This window comes from Canis lupus, chromosome 26 (assembly GCF_011100685.1).
Source record: "Canis lupus familiaris isolate Mischka breed German Shepherd chromosome 26, alternate assembly UU_Cfam_GSD_1.0, whole genome shotgun sequence".
Taxonomy (NCBI): domain Eukaryota; kingdom Metazoa; phylum Chordata; class Mammalia; order Carnivora; family Canidae; genus Canis; species Canis lupus.
Window position 1 is genome coordinate 31,450,146 of NC_049247.1, and position 16,988 is coordinate 31,467,133.

The following is a 16,988-nucleotide window of genomic DNA, read 5'->3' on the forward strand; positions in this document are numbered from 1 at the left end:
CCTCAGCATCTTAAAAGCCATCTATGAAAAGCCCACCCCAAATATCATTCTCAGTAGGGAACCACTGGGAGCCTTTCCCCTAAGATCAGGAATACGACAGGGATCCTGAAGTGGGATTCAAATCCAGAACCCGAGGATCATGAACTGAGCCAAAGGCAGATGCTTAACCGCTGAGCCACCCAGGCGTCCCTCATCTCTCACTTTCAACCAAAAGCTAGAAACAATTAAACTTAATAGGCATGTTGAATCCCTAGAGAAGAGGTCAAAAGCTTGGTGTGTTGTGCCAGTGAGCCAAATTGTGAATGTAAAGGAAAAGTTCTTAAAGGAAATTGAAAGGGCTATTCCAGAGAACACATAAATCCTAAGAAAGCAAAAGAATCTTACCACTTATATGGGGAAAATTTTAGTGGTTTGGATGGAACATCAAACCAGCCACAATATCTCAACGCAAAACTTAATGCAGAGCAAGGCCCTATCGCTCTTCAATTCTGGGAAGGCTGAGAGATATAAGGAAGCTGTAGAATAAAAGACTGAAGCTAGCAGAGGTTGGTTCCTAAGATTGAAGGAAGGAAACCATCTCTATAACATAAAAGTGCAAAGTGAGGCAGCAAGTACTGATGCAGAAGCGGTAACAAATTACCCAGATCAAGCTAAGACAACTCATGAGGGTGCCTACACTAAACAAATTTTTTTTAAGATTTGAGAGAGACAGCACCCACCCGCACACTCGTGAGTGCACAGTGGGGAGGGGAAGAAGGAGAGCGAGAGAGAAACTACAAGCAGACTCCACGCCGAGCACAGAGACCAACACAAGGCCCAATCTCACAGCCCTGAGATCATGGCCTGAGCAGAAACCAAGAGTAGGATGCTTAACAGACTGAGCCACCCAGGAGCCCCACAATAAATTTTCAACAGAGACCAAACAGACATATGGGAAGAAGATGTCATTTGGGACTTCATGGCTACACAAGAGAAGTCATGGCAGGCTTCAAAGGAGGGGATGACTCCCTTATTAGGAGCTCATGCAGCTGATGACTTGAAGTAGAAATCTAAGCCCATTTACCATTCCAAAAATCCTAGTGCCTTTATGAATTATGCTAAGTGTACTCGACAAATGGAGCCTGGATGACAGCACACCTGTTCACAACATGGTTTACTGCATATTTGAAACCCACTGTTGAGACCTACTGCTCAAGGGGGAAAAAAAAGATTCCTTTCAAAATATCACCGCTGACGATACACTTGGAGACACATTCTGACGGGAGTTGTACAATGGCATTAATGTTTTCCTGACTGCTACACATCTGCTCTGTAGTGCATGGATCAAGGAATAAGTATGACTTTCAGGTCTTATTATTTAGGAAACAAATTTTGGAGGTGCCTGGCTGGCTCAATTGGAAGACATGTGACTTGATCTCAGGGTTGTGAGTTCAGGCCCCATGTTGGGTCTAGAGATTTCTTTAAAAAACCTAAAAATAATAATAAATAAATTTGTAAGGCTACAGCTGCCACAGTGATTCCTCTGATGGATATAGGCTAAGTAAACTGAAAACTTCTGGGAAGGGTTCACCATTCTAGATGCCATTGAGAACACTCTCATGGTACCAATGCAGAAAAAAAATCCAGAATAGAGACACAAAAGATGAAAGCAAATTACTATAAAAAAATGACTAAATAATAAAGACAGCAAAAGACAAAGAAAGGAACACAATAGCAAAAGAAAACAACCAAAATGGCAATACTAAGTCTTTATCCATCAATAATTATTGAAATGTTAAAAATTAAACTTTTTATTTTATATTTTAAAGATTTTATTAGTGTATTCGTGAGAGTTAGAGAGAAGGGGGCAGAGATACAGGCAGAGGGAGAAGCAGGCTCCATGCAGGGAGCCTGACATGGGACTCGACCCTGGGTCCCCAGGATCACGCCCTGGGCCGAAGGTGGCGCTAAACTGCTAAGTCACCGGGGCTGCCCATAAACTCATTAAAAAAAAAAAAGAAAGAAAGAAAAAGATGTATTTTTCCAGAGAGAGTGCACATGCATGTGAGCAGGTCAAGGGCAGAGGGAGAAGAGAGAGAGAATCCCAGCAGACTCTCTCCTGAATGCGGAGCCAGACATGGGGCTTGATCTCCTGACCCTGAGGTCAAGATCTAAGCCAAAACCAAGAGTCAGATGCTCAACCGACTGAGCCACCCAGGTGCCCCAGCATTAAACTCTTTACTCAAAAGCCATGGAGTGGCTGAATGGATAAATAAAACAAGAACCAGTAACATGCTGTCATAAGAGACTTGTGGTATATTGAAGAATACACACAGACTGAAAGTGAAGGAATGGAAAATATTCCATGCAAATGGTAACTAAAAGAAAGGGTGGCTCTGCTTATGTCAGACAAAATGGACTTTAAGTTAAAAATGGTCTCACGAAACGAAGAATGCCATTATGTAATGATAAAAGGGTTAACCAGAAGTAAACATAAGACTTGTAAATATACATGCACCCCACATCATAGCATCACAGTGATAGACAGTAATCCCCCTCACCCACGGTTTTGCTTTCCATGGTTTCAATTACCTGTGATCAACTGTGATCTGGAAGCAGATGACCCTCCTCCTTCTGAGGTAAGATCAGAAGATCAACAGTAGCCTAACACTACGTCACAAGGCCTACGTTATTCACCTACTTCATCTCATCACACAGGCATTGCGTCGCCTCACATCATCATAAGAAAAGGGGTGCGTACGGTACAATAAGGTATTTTGTGAGAGAGAGACATTCACATAACTTTTTTTAGGCCATGTTGTTACAATTTTTTGTATATTAGCTTTATCGTTAATATCTCACGGTACCTAATTCATAAAGTAACCTTTATCATAGAAATAGATGTTTAAGAAAAAAACAGGATATGCAGTTGATCTGTGAACACCACAGGGTTGAACTGCATGGGTTCACTTAAATGTAGCTTCTCAAAGAGCTGCCAACATTAAGCCACAAGGCATTTATTTACAACCGCATAGGACCAAACTGAAGGCCTTTAGCACAGACGTCCCATCTGTTGTTGCCTTCTGAGTACCTAGAGAGGCTCAGTGAGGCTGCCAGCATCCGCCCACCACAGGAGGTCCCAGGACTGGGCAGGTCACATCATGTACTAATGGGGTGATTGGGCTGAACTCCTGGGGCTGGCAGGTAGAAGGCTGGGCTAAAGTAGAAAGTGCCCAGAGGGCAGAGACAGTGCCGCAAAGAGAGCCCCACACCCCTGGTGCCCTCATCCCTCCCAAGTCCTCCATGCAGTAGGTGTGACTGCAGGCCTTGGGCCCCTCCTGGGCTGGGTGTGGACTCCTCCTCCTAGTGGTGCCCTGGCCCCATGGCCTCCTGGAGGCCAGCACACTCAAGTTTGGCTACAGTAGCTGTTGACCATGGCTTGTGGTACACCAGCAGGCAGATGGGGCAGCTATACTGAACCTCCAAGATACTGCTGCCACCTTTAGACCCACCCAGTGACCTACTGATGAGCCAAGGCTACCAGGCTGCAGGACATGGCCATCTCGGGGCCACCATTCCTGTCACGAGCCAGTACACTCACGTAAGTATGTATACAGTACCCTGACCCTATCTTCTCTTTTTTATTAGAGTGCAGGTGGGCAAGTTGCGGGAGGGAGTGGGAGAGAGGATCTTAAGCAGGCTCTATGCCCAGCATGGAGTCTACACTGGGGCTTGAATTCATGACCCTGAGATCATGTATGGTCTACGTTGAAATCAAGAGTCAGATGCTTAACTGAATCATCCAGGTGCCCCCACACCCTTGAAGGTAGACTCCATTGGGCGTGGAGCCCAATGCAGGGCCTGAACTCATGACCCTGAGATTGAGACCTGAGCCGACATCAAGAGTTGAACTCTTAACTGAAGGAGCCACCCAAGCACCCCTATTTTCTCTTCTTTGTGATTTTTTAAATATTTCCTTTTCTCTAGTTTACTTTACTATATAAATACAGTATATCATACATATAACATAAAATATGTGTTATTCCTGTCGGTAAGGCTTCTCACAATAGTATGCCATTAGTACTTACGTTTTGGGGGAAGACAAAAGTTATATACAGATTTCTCACTGTTGGCATCCGTATCCACCATGCTGTTCTCAAGGGTCAACTGTACTAACAAACTAAATTCAACAGCACATCAAGAGAGTCCTATACCCTGACCAAGTGGGATTTATCCTTGGGATTCAAAGTTGGCCTCACACATGCAAAATCAATGCAAATCAATGTGAGACACAATACAAACAATGAGACACAAATATTACATCATCATCATTTCAACAGACGCAGAACATGTGACAAACTTCAACACCAACTCATGTTCAGTAAAACTTCTAAAACCTCAACACAATAAAGCCCATCTATGAAAACTCTACAGCTAATATAACCAGTGCGTTAAACCTGAAAGAACAAGGCAACGATCTCCACTCTCACTACTGCTACTCAACACTGTTCTGGAAGTCCTAGCCTGAGCAATCAGGCAAGACACAGAAACACAAGGTATAGAAGTCATAAAGAAAAAAGTAAAATTATCTATTCACAGGTGGAAAGATCATATATGTAGGAAAGTGTAAAGACTTTCCACAAAAACCTACTAAAATTCAGTAAACTTACACAATATAAAATCAACAGTATAAAAATTGGAGACATTTCGAAAGACTAACAATGAAATATCCTAAAAAAGAAATTAAGAAAACAATTCCATCTACCATAACAACAGCAAGAATAAAATACTTAGGAATCAAAAGAGGTGCAAGACTCGTATGCTGAAAATTATAAACACTGATGAAGGAAATTTTCAAAGACCCAAATAAATGGAAAGACATTCCAAGTTCCTGGATTGGAAAAATACTGTTAACCTATCCATACTACTCAAAGTGAAGCCTCCATCTCCTTGACTCCTTCTCACCGTCTCTCTCATTTCTCCACCTGGGAGGGGTGTACCCCAGCTCTCCTCATATCTGGGTGCTTCTCAACACTCACCTATGAGTCATCAGAAGGTTCACACAGAAGCCTCAATTCCCTGATCTTCCCCACCACAACCCCCCTCAAAAAGAATAGGGGCTATAAAGGAAAACCCCAGTTCTGTCTACCTCCTTCAAAGGGAAAAACCTGGGGCTTCCCTGCTGGGAGTCTCTCCTGTGTCTCCGTTACTCTTCACACAAGTGACTTCTGACACTTTAGGCGTGAGGCGATTTTTCCCTGCAATGAGAACTCAGTCACATCACATCTCTGATACCATCCACCTGGAGATAGTGGCGGATCCCAACTTACCCGCCCAGTCCCACAAGACCGCCCCCGCCCTACTTCAGATGCCAATAGTAGTTAAGTCCCCAGGTTATACAACTTGTCTGATCTGGATGCAAATCAGAGGCTCCCATGAGCACCCCCTCGGGTTGGAGTAATTTGCTACAGTGGCTCACAGATCTCAGGGAAACACATTTACCAGTTATAAAAGGACAAACAATACAGATGAAGAGCCGGATGAAGACTTACACAGGGTGAAGTCCTGGCGGGGGGAGGACGTGCAGGAGTTTCTGTCCTTGTGGTGTTGGGGTACATCTAGGTGGAAGCTCTCCAAATCCCCTATGACTGGGGTTTTAGGAAGGTTTCCTCACATAGGCATGATCAATCATTCCATTTCCAGCCCCTCTTCCCTGCTCTGGAAGATGAGGGATGGGGCCTAAAATTCCAAGCTCGTAATCATGGCCTCATCTTTCTGGGGACCAGTCCCATCTGGGAGTCATCTGAGAGCACAGCCTGAGCCACCTCATTAGAACAAAAGATGATCCTAGCACCCTTATCACTTGGGAATTTATAAAGCTTTCAAGAGCCCTCTGGGGACTCCTGGGTGGCTCAGTGGGTTACCCTGCCTTTGGCCCAGGGCGTGGTCCTAGTGTCCCAGGATCCAGTCCCACATCGGGCTCCCTGGGCGGAAGCCTACTTCTCTCTCTGCCTGTGTCTCTGCCCCTCTCTCTCTCTCTGTCTCTCTCATGAATAAATAAAATCTTAAAAGAACAAAAGCCCTCTGTCAGGGATGGGGGTCAAAGACCAAATGCTGGAACAGAGGATGTTCCTAGTGTTATTACTTAGGAAATGACAAGGTTTCAGGAGCTCTGTGCCAGCAACTGAGGGCAGAGACTGATGCATATTCTCAATCATCTCATAGTGCTCCTAACTCCAATAAGCCCTCATCAGACTGGTATTCCTTCTGTCATTCTTACAGCGCTCCTTTGAAACCAGCTTTCTTACGGGTCTGCTGACTTGGTTTAGTGGGCCCCATCCTCTTTCAAAGCTAAGTTCTTGGAGAGCAGACACCCCGAATGTTTACACCGTCTTCCCGGTGAGAGCAGTTTCTGAACAAAACAGGAAGTCAACAAATATTTGAATAAATAGTTGAATGAACGCTCCGTGTTGATCGTATCACGTTCACCTATTCCTTTGATGAACATTTCATTGACCTCACTTTATAAACTAATGTTTTGAGAATTAACTCACCCAACTGCGTGTTGTTCAAAGTGGGAATACTGAAGCATAATGAAAGGGAAACTGGGTAAACAGACTAGAAGTACCAGTGTCAGGCGAAGTTGTCCTTTTATACGCAGCATCAGAACACTTGCACAGTGTCCATGTTTGACCAGTGCTTGTCGATTTCATGAAGAATTGAGCCCCAGCTGGATCCAGAAACAGCAGTCCCCACTGGAGCGTTGGTTGTGTTTTCTTGTTTTGATAGTTTTCCTTGAAGCCACACCATCCGGGAAATCCACAACCACAGCTCCAGGACAGATGCTGCTCCTCTTCCCCATCAGGTCAGCTGTGCGTTTTCATTGTCAGGCCACTGAGGTAGAATTAGTTGACTCCATGTCGGCCCGCTGGGGTGGTTGCAACATTTCCTGCAACTTGGCGTGCACCCGGGAGAGTTCCACTCTGTTGAGCTTCCCCCACCTGTATTCATCCAAGTATACAACACATTCAGCAGGAACAGGGGACTGCACACGCTTCAGCTCCTTCAACCCTCCTAACTGTTGAAGCACGTTCGTGATGCCCGATGTGGAGATGACATTGTCGTAGAACACGAGCGAGGGGAGGCTCGAGCAGCAGCACAGAGCAGGCAAGCAGGGTTCGGAGCTGGGCTTCCTTCAGCCGGCAGCTGCACAAGTTCAGGTGCTGTAGAGTGCCAGACACCTCCCCCAGCAGAACCTGGAGGGGCCCAGGAACCGTGTGGGACAGGTTATTGCCACAGAGAACCAACTCCTTCAGGCAGGGTGGCACGAATGCTCTGGGACAAGTAGGTGATGTCATTCTCAATGAGCCTGCATCCATTGATCACCAGCGTCTCCAGTGGTTTTGCAGGCCATTGTGGACAGACAGACACAGTCACTTCTTGGAAACTCGAGTGTCCCACTAGATACATTTGGGAAAGATCCAGAAATCTGGCCTGAGAAATTGGCACAATGCCTACCCGAGTCTGGATGCACATGGTGGGAGCCAGGCTTCTGTAGTGGTTAAGACCACAGAGTGTGGAGTGAAACCCATCCCCGCTGGCCATGGGACCTCTCTGTTTGCAGACTATGGAGTCAGGCACCTCTCAGCCTTAGCTTCCTAATAAGCCCCATCAACACAATTATCGCACATGCTCCACAAAGTGTGGCTGAATTAATGAAATTTAGCTATAGCTCCTACACATGGTAAAGCATAGGTTTTACTGGCTGGAGAATTTGGGAAGATGGTTCCCCATGCTTCTATTTACTCAAAGACCAGGCCCCAGGAGAACAGCTCTGTATTCGGGGGGGGGGGTAGGGGGGGGCAGGCTACAGAGAAGTCTGTGAGACACAAAAGAGAGGAAGGAGTTCATCAAATCAGCTGAGCTTAGACATTGGTGAGGGGGCAGTTCCCTCCCTCAAACACCACCCTGACAACCTACCATCCTGGTTCACTTTCTCTACATAAGCTCTAGGAAGACGAGACCCTGAGTTTGGTCAGAGTTTCATATCCATTCTTAGCTGTCTGCTTGGCACGGACTGAGTGCGTGAAAATGAATGAAAGAGTGAATGACAGGCCAATTTCAGACCTGCATCTTTCTCTTCTATAGCAATCGACAGCCACTGGCTGGTCCAAGACCTCAGCCTTGCAGTCTGTGTCCTCAGTGACTCTGCGGCCTCACAGGATTGGAAATCCAGGCTTGTCTCTGCTCCGACGCAGCGGGGTTCAGGGACGACTCCAGGGATCCTGGCCCCTGGCCCTTCAGAGGGACTTGTCGCACACTCACTCAGCATCTTATGCAGCTGGCCCGAGAGACAGCCAAAGATGAGATGGAGCTTCTAGAGGCGGCCCAGTGGACTCAGCAAAAAGAAACAGTCTGCAGGGAAATCCCAGGGGATGTCGTTCATGATGAGGTTGCCCAGGTTGCTCATTTACCCTTGCGCAGGTAAAAAAACTGGATTAGGTCAGAACGGGAGCAGAACGTACTCCTGTAATGAAGCCTCAGCTCCCGGATGGTCTCCAGCTCCAGCATCCCCAGGATCTCGACAAGGCTGAGGAATGGCACTTGGACAATGACCAGTGTCTGACAGTGGAGGCGCAGACCGCCATGGTTCTTCTCGACTCTCTGGAGTATGTACGAGGGGAACCCAGACAGGTGGAAGAAGCCGAACAAACCACCTAGGAAAAGGTCTCTGTGTATTTCCTCGGGTTCTCGGTGATGCTAAGGCTGTTCTTTGTAACTGGGTGTCAGCTTGTCCGCCTCCGGCTCTTCTAGCATGTGAGTGATGACAAAGGGTGCAGGAGTAGCCTCCGAGCACTCCTCCCAGTTGGAGTGCTCAACGTCATGGGTAAAATCCAGCACCTTCAGCTTTGATCTCCTGTGGGGAATGAGGAGGAGAGCAGACATGAGGAATTTCAGGCCTGTAGAGCGGGGCCGGCAGGAGACCAGCAGCAGCGGCAGACCCTGGGGACCCACCACTGTGCCAACCAGCAGCCCTGCCCTCTGCCGTCCACTACGCCTTCTAGGTGCCCTCCTTGCTTCCCCACATTATACGTTGCCGGGATACCACCCAGGAACCCAGCCACACTCTTAACCACCTCAGTAGCATGATCAGCTCTGAACTATGCCAGGACTCTCTTCACGGAGGGACTCTGACAATGGCCTCAGGGCCTCATGATGACAGATGCTGCACCACCAGGAGAGGCTAGCACATGCTTGGACTCCACATCCCTGAATCCAGCTCCCACTTCTGCAATTCACTGTGCCCCTACCAGCACCCCATCTCTCCAGTTACCTGGGCCAAACAGCCTTAGGAGGAACCAATTCAGCCCATCCAGGACGGCTTCCAAGAGGTCTTGAGTTCTTGACTGATCTCTTAACGGTCCCAGACGGAGGCAGGGAAAGGGCCAGGCCTGCACCATTGCTGTCACAGTCTTCGTGTGTCCCCCATCAAAGGCTGCTGTGGACAGAGTTGGGAAAAGGCCCACAGGGAGCTCTTCCAGGTCACGTACAGCTGAGGCCTTCTCATTCCGCAGGCTCTGTGCTGCAAGATCCAAGAGATTGAGAGGGTCTTGTCCACTCATCTCCACCAACCTGGCACAAGGTTAAGGGAAAAGCCTAAGTAGATTTTCACAGTGCTCAGCCTCCTCCTGTTGGCACAGGACACTCAGCCTCAACCACCCATCTTAGCAGGAAGTGAGACCCTAGGCGGTCCTCCACCTCTCCTGCCATCCTACAACTTCTAGTCCTAAATCTTCAGCTCTTTCTCTGCTAGGTTCACCCAGTGTCCCTTAATACCAGCTAAGTGAAGGAAAACAATTATGGCTTCATCTCCATTCTTTATTGGACTTCAGAGAGTATAAATTGTTCCAAACCTAATTTCCTGAACTTTCCCAAAGATCATCACCATCTCCAAGGTGATTTCAAGGAGCCGGACAGAATAACCCATCTCTTACCCCAGTCCAGTGGTAAGAGGTCGGGTCCTGAGGTTTTGTTTGCCTTCTCTGGCAAGCAGAGCTTCTAAAACAATAACGGCAACTTTCCACAAGTTCAGATCTGTCCTCCTTCCTGCTCTATGGAATACGTCCCTATTCACATTCTACCAAGCTCAGAGCAATTCAGAGACTAGAAAATTATTTTTAAAAAATCAAGAAGATATAAAAAACCCCTCTTATGGGGCTAGTGAATTTTTGACATAAAATGTCAGAAAAAGACAAGAGAAGGGAACATTAAAGCACCATCGTGGGGTGCCTGGGTGGTTCAGCTCTGCGGCTGCCTTCAGCTCAGGTCATGATCCCAGGGTCTTGGGATTGAGCCCCGAATGGGGCTCCCTGCACTCAGCGAGGAGTCTGCTTCTCCCTCTGCCCTTCTTTAAAATGTACCATCTCAGGTATAAGTAGATACAAAGGTCGTTACTAAAACATTACTAAGAAGAACTAATTGGTGTTCTTTGAACAGAATCACAAAGCATTTCTTCTAGGAACAAGAGCAGACTGACACATTTGAGAATCTCTCAGTGAACTTCTGATGACACATGGACAACTGAGCTTGAGTGCTCTCAGCTGCCTCCTGAAACCCTAAATGAAGTAAAGGAATAGCTAAGACCAGAAAGTCAAGGAGAATGAATTAGCCCCACTCTTCAAGAAAAGCCAACTTTTAGAATCTGAAAAAGGTGGATTGGGAAACTAGTGTGCAGACTACAGAAGCCAACACCTAAGCCTATACAGGTGGTGAAATCAGAAATCAATTGCAGAACCCACGAGGCCTCAGGAGCAACAGCCGCAGGCAGGGCCCCAGGCGAGGGCCAGAGCCACCCGCCAGCACTGTGGTACTCGAGGAGGCTCTACAACCACATGCATTTACCTCCACCACCAGCACGGCCAGCAATCCACACCCGGGCCCGACCTTCCTCTACTTCCCACCCCGACTGCTCTGCTGCTCCCTGGAGCAGTGCTCAGCCCTCACATCCCATGGCAGGCTGCTCTTCTGTGGGGCACAAGGGGAATGCGCTGGGGCAGGTTTGGTACATGAGCATTTAGAACCACCAAAACACTGGACTATGACCCAACTGAGCATGCTCCACTTATGTATGAGCAGGAAGGGGCACCTGGCTCAGAGCTGAGGCCCGGGAGGCAGCTTATGGAGCAGGCAGGACAGGAGGGCACACCAGGCCCCTGTCACAACCACCAACTGTTCTGATGGCAGAGCTCCTCGGAAGCAGGAGGGCCCTTGCTGCAGAAGTGGCTGTGTGTGAACCCTCCCCTGTGCTTCTGAAATGTCCCATTTCTCTGAAGGAACAGCCCAAGAAGAGCCACATGCCTGGAACCCAGAGGGGTGTCTCTGCCCTTGCCCCTCCCTCATGCCCCTCTCACTCAGCAAAAAAGTCAGTCCAACTACTTGACTCCTCATGAGGGATGTATATCCTACTGATGGCTGCAGAGGACACAGAAAAGAGGTTCTCCAAATGTCGGCAGTGAGAACTCCCACACTCTGAGGCGACCTCCATTCCCCTCCCCCTCAGCCTGTCAGCCTTCCTCCCAAATGCCTTTCTGAGGAGGAGCCATTCCCACCTACAGCTGTTCCCACCTGAAGCCACTAAGCATCTCCCCGCTGCGCATCTGCACCTGAACGATCCTCATCAACCTCCCTCTGTAGTTGCGGTGGCTGTTTAAGCACAGTCTACTTGTCACACTGACTTCTGCTTTCTCCCTTTGTGGAGATTCTCAGCCCAAGGCCTCGGGCCTCTGCCCAGCAGGTAGGAGGAGATGAGGCCTCTGGCTTCTGAGTGCAGCCAACAATGGGTCACTCCTCTTCTCCTCCACAAAATCCAGGATCTATTGCTGGCCAACTGACCACGTGCACCGCCTGAATGCACTTCACCTATGTGGGAAGGGTCTCCCCTGAGATTCCAGTGGCCTCTAATCCTGGGGAAGACTCAGAAGAGGAAGACCAGTGAGTAAATGATGGCCTTGGCCACTGCAGCTGGTCTTGGGCTATGATGGATACTCATCTTGTCCTCCCTGCATTATTTGTTGCAGATTCCCCTCAAGGTCCCTACAAACTCTGCTGTCCTCCTCGCTAAGTTGCCAGGTGGCCTTCCTCACACCTTCATCTCTAAAATTTCTGAGCCCCAGCTCACCAGGCCTCTTTTGGCAAGGGTTGTGGCACTTGTCTTTTTACTGTCACAACGGGGCAAGGGAATACCAAGAGGGTCCTGGATGAATCTCCTGGGAGTCAAACTTATTGCTCTTTATGCCCTGGTTTTAATTTTTTTTTTCCGATTTTATTTATTTATTCATGAGAGACACAGAAAGAGAGGCAGAGACAGAGGCAGAGGGAGAAGATTTCCCTCGGGGAGCCCGATGTGGGACTTGATCCAAGAAGTGCAGGATCACGCCATGAGCTGAAGGCAGGTGCTTAACTGCTGAGCCACCCAGGCGTCCTTCTATGTCCCGGTTTAAAAGCAGCCCTATCCTTTCCTAACCTGGGTCATTCACTCCAACCAAGAATGGGGGCTCCTTTGCTTGCCAACTCGGTGCTAGACACAAAGAGGATAAAGTCTTCAGGTGGCAGCCGTGGCTTCTAACTCTGTGGGACTCCTCCGCTCACCAGTGGATAGTTGTGGAACCTAACCAACGTTATCACTTGGTGGGTTTGACAGAACTTACCTCACAAGATGCAGTTCTGGGCATGCGGTCATGTCATGTCCAACGGTCTTCCACCAGGGCCCAGCAGCATTACAGGAACGGCTTTATGAAACATATCCGAGCCACCTCTGTGGACAGCATGGGTTTGCTCCAGACTCCTGGAAGGTATCGTTCCCTACCCATGATACACCCAATCTTCTGAGATCTGCTCAGTCTTATGCCCAAGTAACAAGGCTGCTTTCAACTGCAGCTTAGACTCTGCTGCTCTGCAGAGAACTTTCCTATTCTGGGATACACTCAAAAGTCGAAGTCTTTTTGGGTTCAGTCAGTTAAGAGTCTGACTTTGGTCAGGTCGTGATCTCAACGTCCTAGAATGGAGCCCTGCGTTGGGAACTTTGGCTCAGGTTGTGATCTCAATGTCCTGGGATCGTGCCCGGTGTTGGGATCCGTGCTCAGCAGGGAACCTGCTTCTCCCTCTCCCTCTGCTCCTGCCCTGTGCTCTCCTTCTTTAACAAATAAAACCTTTTTTTTTTTAAGTGGCAGTCTTTTGTGTCACCTGGTATACAAGGCAGAGAGTGTTCTGAGATGTGGAATATGTTGTCTCCAAAACCTGAAAAGTCCTCTCAGGCATTGTGCTTCCTTCTCTGCAGGAGATTCAAGTGGTATAACTCATGTTTTACTTTGGATGATAGGAACCAGCATGTCCCCAACTGTTGGGGCACTCAAAATTGTTCTCATGTGGCAGATAATTGAATCTTCACAGGCATCTTCTCCAACAATGGAATGCACGTTTCTTACCAAGGCTTCCAATGTGCCAGACATTTCCTGTAATCTAACTCCATTGACAAGCTATCAGAGGAGCAAATCGGCACAATGTTCTTCAGATACCCAGGTGGTACGTGAACTATGACAGACTGGAAAGGTACAACCCTGGAGCAATGGGAAATGCATACTGTTGTCTGCTCCATGTGAATCCAAACGGTATCTGATAGGGATAGAAAGAAACACATTTGCCAACTAATGTTTGTATACCATGTACCTGAGAAGTCATGAATCTGGCTTGAGCGAAGAGACTACATCTGGCATAGCAGCCTCAGTTGGGGCTACTATCTGGGTGAATTTATGGAAATTTCGGCCAACCTCCAGGATGAATCTGGTTTCTGCAGGGGTAGACAGGTGAATTAAATGGAAATATGACAAGGACCATCACTTGAATCCTTTATATCCTTAAGAGGAATAAAATTAGGGATGCCTGGGTGGCTCAGTAGTTGAGCATTTGTCTTAGGGTCAGGGAGTGATCCTGGGGTCCCAGGATCCAGTCCCACATTGGACTCCCTGCATGGAGCCTGCTTCTCCTCCCTCTGCCTATGTCTCTACCTCTCTCTCTCTGTCTCATGTGAATAAATAAAATCTTTTTTAAAAACAAAGGAATAAAAAAAACACCAAACAAAACAAAACAACAAAAGAGTAATAAAAATATCCGTCATTCCTCCTAGATTGTGATATTGTTTTATACTTACTATTTTGACCAGGGATGGAAACAGGTACAGAGGCCTCCACTTGGCCTCCACAATCATGATAGTTCTGATCCTACAAATGAAAGACGCAATGTGTGTTCTGCATGGATTTTCAAACATTCTATTCCATTACACATCTGCAAACTGAGTAATGTCACACGGTTACCATTGTGAGCTGGATCCTGACCTGGGATTCTATTTATTTGGCTCCCCATAGGCCCCATCCTAACAGTGAGCCACGATTATGTTTTGTATATCCAGAAACTAATGTTAACTCTGACCCTACATCCAACAATATTAAAATTCTTGGTATATTCCCCCTTCCCCAGTCCACTCCTCAAATTACTCCTAGAGTCCAATCCCCCTTGTTTATTTACATTTACCCAAATGTGGGAGGCATTTACCTCCCAAATGGCCACAATGATTCTAGCCTCCTGGTATTCAGTCATTCCCTTGTGAAGTCCCCTGCCTCACTGAGTAAGGCAGACCTGTGACAATCTGTGACAATTACAATGTGTGACTTCCAACGTTAGGTCATAAAAGGCATTGTGACTTCCGCTTTGCTTCCCCTGGATCACTTGCTTTCACGTCATGGAAACACCCAAGTAGCCTTATGGAAACATCCATGAGGCAAGGAATTGAGGCCTCTGGTCAAAAACTTACTGGCCGGGCACCGGGGTGGCCCAAGTCATGATCCCAGGGTCTTGGGGTCAAGCCCCACATCAGGCTCTCTGTTCAGCAGGGAGCCTGCTGCTCCCCCTGCTTGTGCATGTGAGTAAGCTGCCTTGGAAGTGGACATCCCAGGCTCAGGCTCAACCTTCAAATGACTACAGCCCCAACCCACATCTTGTGTGCATTCTCAGAGACACCATGAGCCAGCACTATCTGGCTAAGCTTTAACTAGATTTTTGACCCACAGAAACCACGTGAGATAACAAAAATAGTCAATTATGCTACTAAGTTTTGGGGTAACTTATTGCACAGCTACAGGTAAAAGATATGCTGAATAACTGTACGAAAATTCCTGGAAGAATATTTATCCCCTTGCCATACATACATGGTCCTTTGTTCTGGGGACCTGGCCTCCTCTTCAAAGACTAGACAGTCCCAGGCCTGAACACTGACTAGAACTTGGCAAGGGATCATGCCTTTGTATTGAGCCGTCTTCAGCCTCCCATCATCCAGCCTTGATTTCTTTTGATAATAAGAGTACTACTCCTGGTGGCTGACCTTCCATTTTGTACGAGAAACACTGGGCTCTTCAAACCATTTCTGGAACCCTTTGTGGGTTGGTGCCTTGGCTGCCACTCCAACCTCATGGCTCACAGTAAATGGTGTAAACCTGGCCTCTGATGGTTCAATGCCACCGCCTGACCTCAAGTGCTGCAGGGTCCTGTCATTCCGTTTCTATGAAAGCCACTCTTACTGTTTGTCAGCACTGGCCTATGCACGTACCCCACCACTGAACTGTTTAACGACGCTGCTGTCCCTCTCATCAGCATATTCCTAGAGCCTTGGTAAATGATGTGTTTGTTCGGTGCTTCCTGTGGAATATATCCATTTGCTTGGGTTTTCTTACCTTAGAAAGTCATCATATGTATCCCAGCTTCACAATCCCTGAGCGGTTTAGCCTTCAGCTGCCATCTGTCAGGGGTCCAGCAATTTCACCTCACTGAGCACGGGCCGTAGCTTCCTTTCATGCTTCTAGAAGCCATCCTTGTAGCAAGTTCACACAAACTCCTGCGGTCCCTGACAGAATGTCAAACCTTGTATCTCAGAAGAATACTCCCAAAGCAGTAATTCACCCTACCCAATCTGAATCCCCCTCTCCTTTATCAAGCACCTATACTCCAGTCCCAAACACGGTCCCCAAGCTGGTACTTGCTGTTAGGTCGTTCAGCCTCCTTAGGGTGTAGTACCTTCATCTGCCTTCTCAGCCTGAGCGCATCTCCTGCTCTGTTATGCTGGAACATAGCCCCAGTTACACACAAGGGGAGAAACTGGAGAAGAGGGCAAGAAGAGCAAATCCTGTCTCAGTGAAGGATGGCTCTGCAAGTATTCAAATAAAAGACTTTGATGGGGTTTTTGTTTCTTAGGGGGATGGTTTTTTTTTTTTTTTTTTTTGGTTTTGTGTCTTGTTTTTCTTTTTAGGTAGGCCTCATGCCGAGTATGGGGACAGAACTCACCCCCCAAAGTCAGAGAACTAAGCCAAGATCGAGTGCAATGCTTAACCAACAGAGCAACCCAAGTGCCCTAAAGATTTTAGCTTTGCTCGTTTTGTTTTTAAGATTTTATTTATTCTTGAGAGAGGACAGAGAAAGAGGCAGAGACCTAGGCAGAGGGAGAAGCAGGCTCCGTGCCAGGAGCGCTATGCAGGACTTGATCCCAGGACCCCAGGATCAAGCCTTGAACAGAAGGCAGATAGATGCCCAACTACTGAGCCACCCAGGCGTCCCAAGATTTTAGTTTTTTAATAGAGTGGGAGGGCAGCCCGGGTGGCTCAGTGGTTTAGCTAGCTCTCCATCAGCCCAGGGCCTGATCCTGGAGACCCGGGATCGAGTCCCACGTCAGGCTCCCTGCAAGGGGCCCGCCTCTGCCTCTGACTGTGCCCCTCTCTCTGTCATAAATAAATAAAATTAAAAAAAACTAGAGTGGCTTGGCCCACTCAGTCCCATGGGCTCAGAGGGTTCAGGACGATTTCAGATCACAGGGGCCTCAATGCAGGTAACTCATCGACACCCCCAGGGGCCAGTCTTTCCCGAACGGGAGGACTTTAGCACAGCAAACCCGCCGTGGCTGGGAGTTG

At 47.8% G+C, this 16,988-nt stretch overlaps 1 long non-coding RNA gene across 5 annotated transcripts in view; it reads right to left on the reverse strand.

The window, feature by feature from the left end:
* Positions 1-15,849, reverse strand: part of LOC119866237 — a 35,369-nt gene extending 19,520 nt beyond the window's left edge. For 3 of the 5 annotated variants that reach the window (XR_005379484.1, XR_005379483.1, XR_005379482.1), the window contains exons 1-6: positions 15,762-15,849; positions 14,186-14,255; positions 12,687-13,650; positions 9,314-9,612; positions 5,532-8,896; positions 5,129-5,237 (exon numbers count right to left, since the gene is read on the reverse strand). This is a non-coding gene — a long non-coding RNA (uncharacterized LOC119866237). Of the gene's footprint in view, positions 1-5,128; positions 5,238-5,531; positions 8,897-9,313; positions 9,613-12,686; positions 13,651-14,185; positions 14,256-14,586; positions 14,651-15,239; positions 15,534-15,761 lie in introns of those variants that run through there. The other 2 variants (XR_005379485.1, XR_005379486.1) reach the window with 2 other exon arrangements.
* Between the last annotated feature and the right edge of the window lie 1,139 nt (positions 15,850-16,988).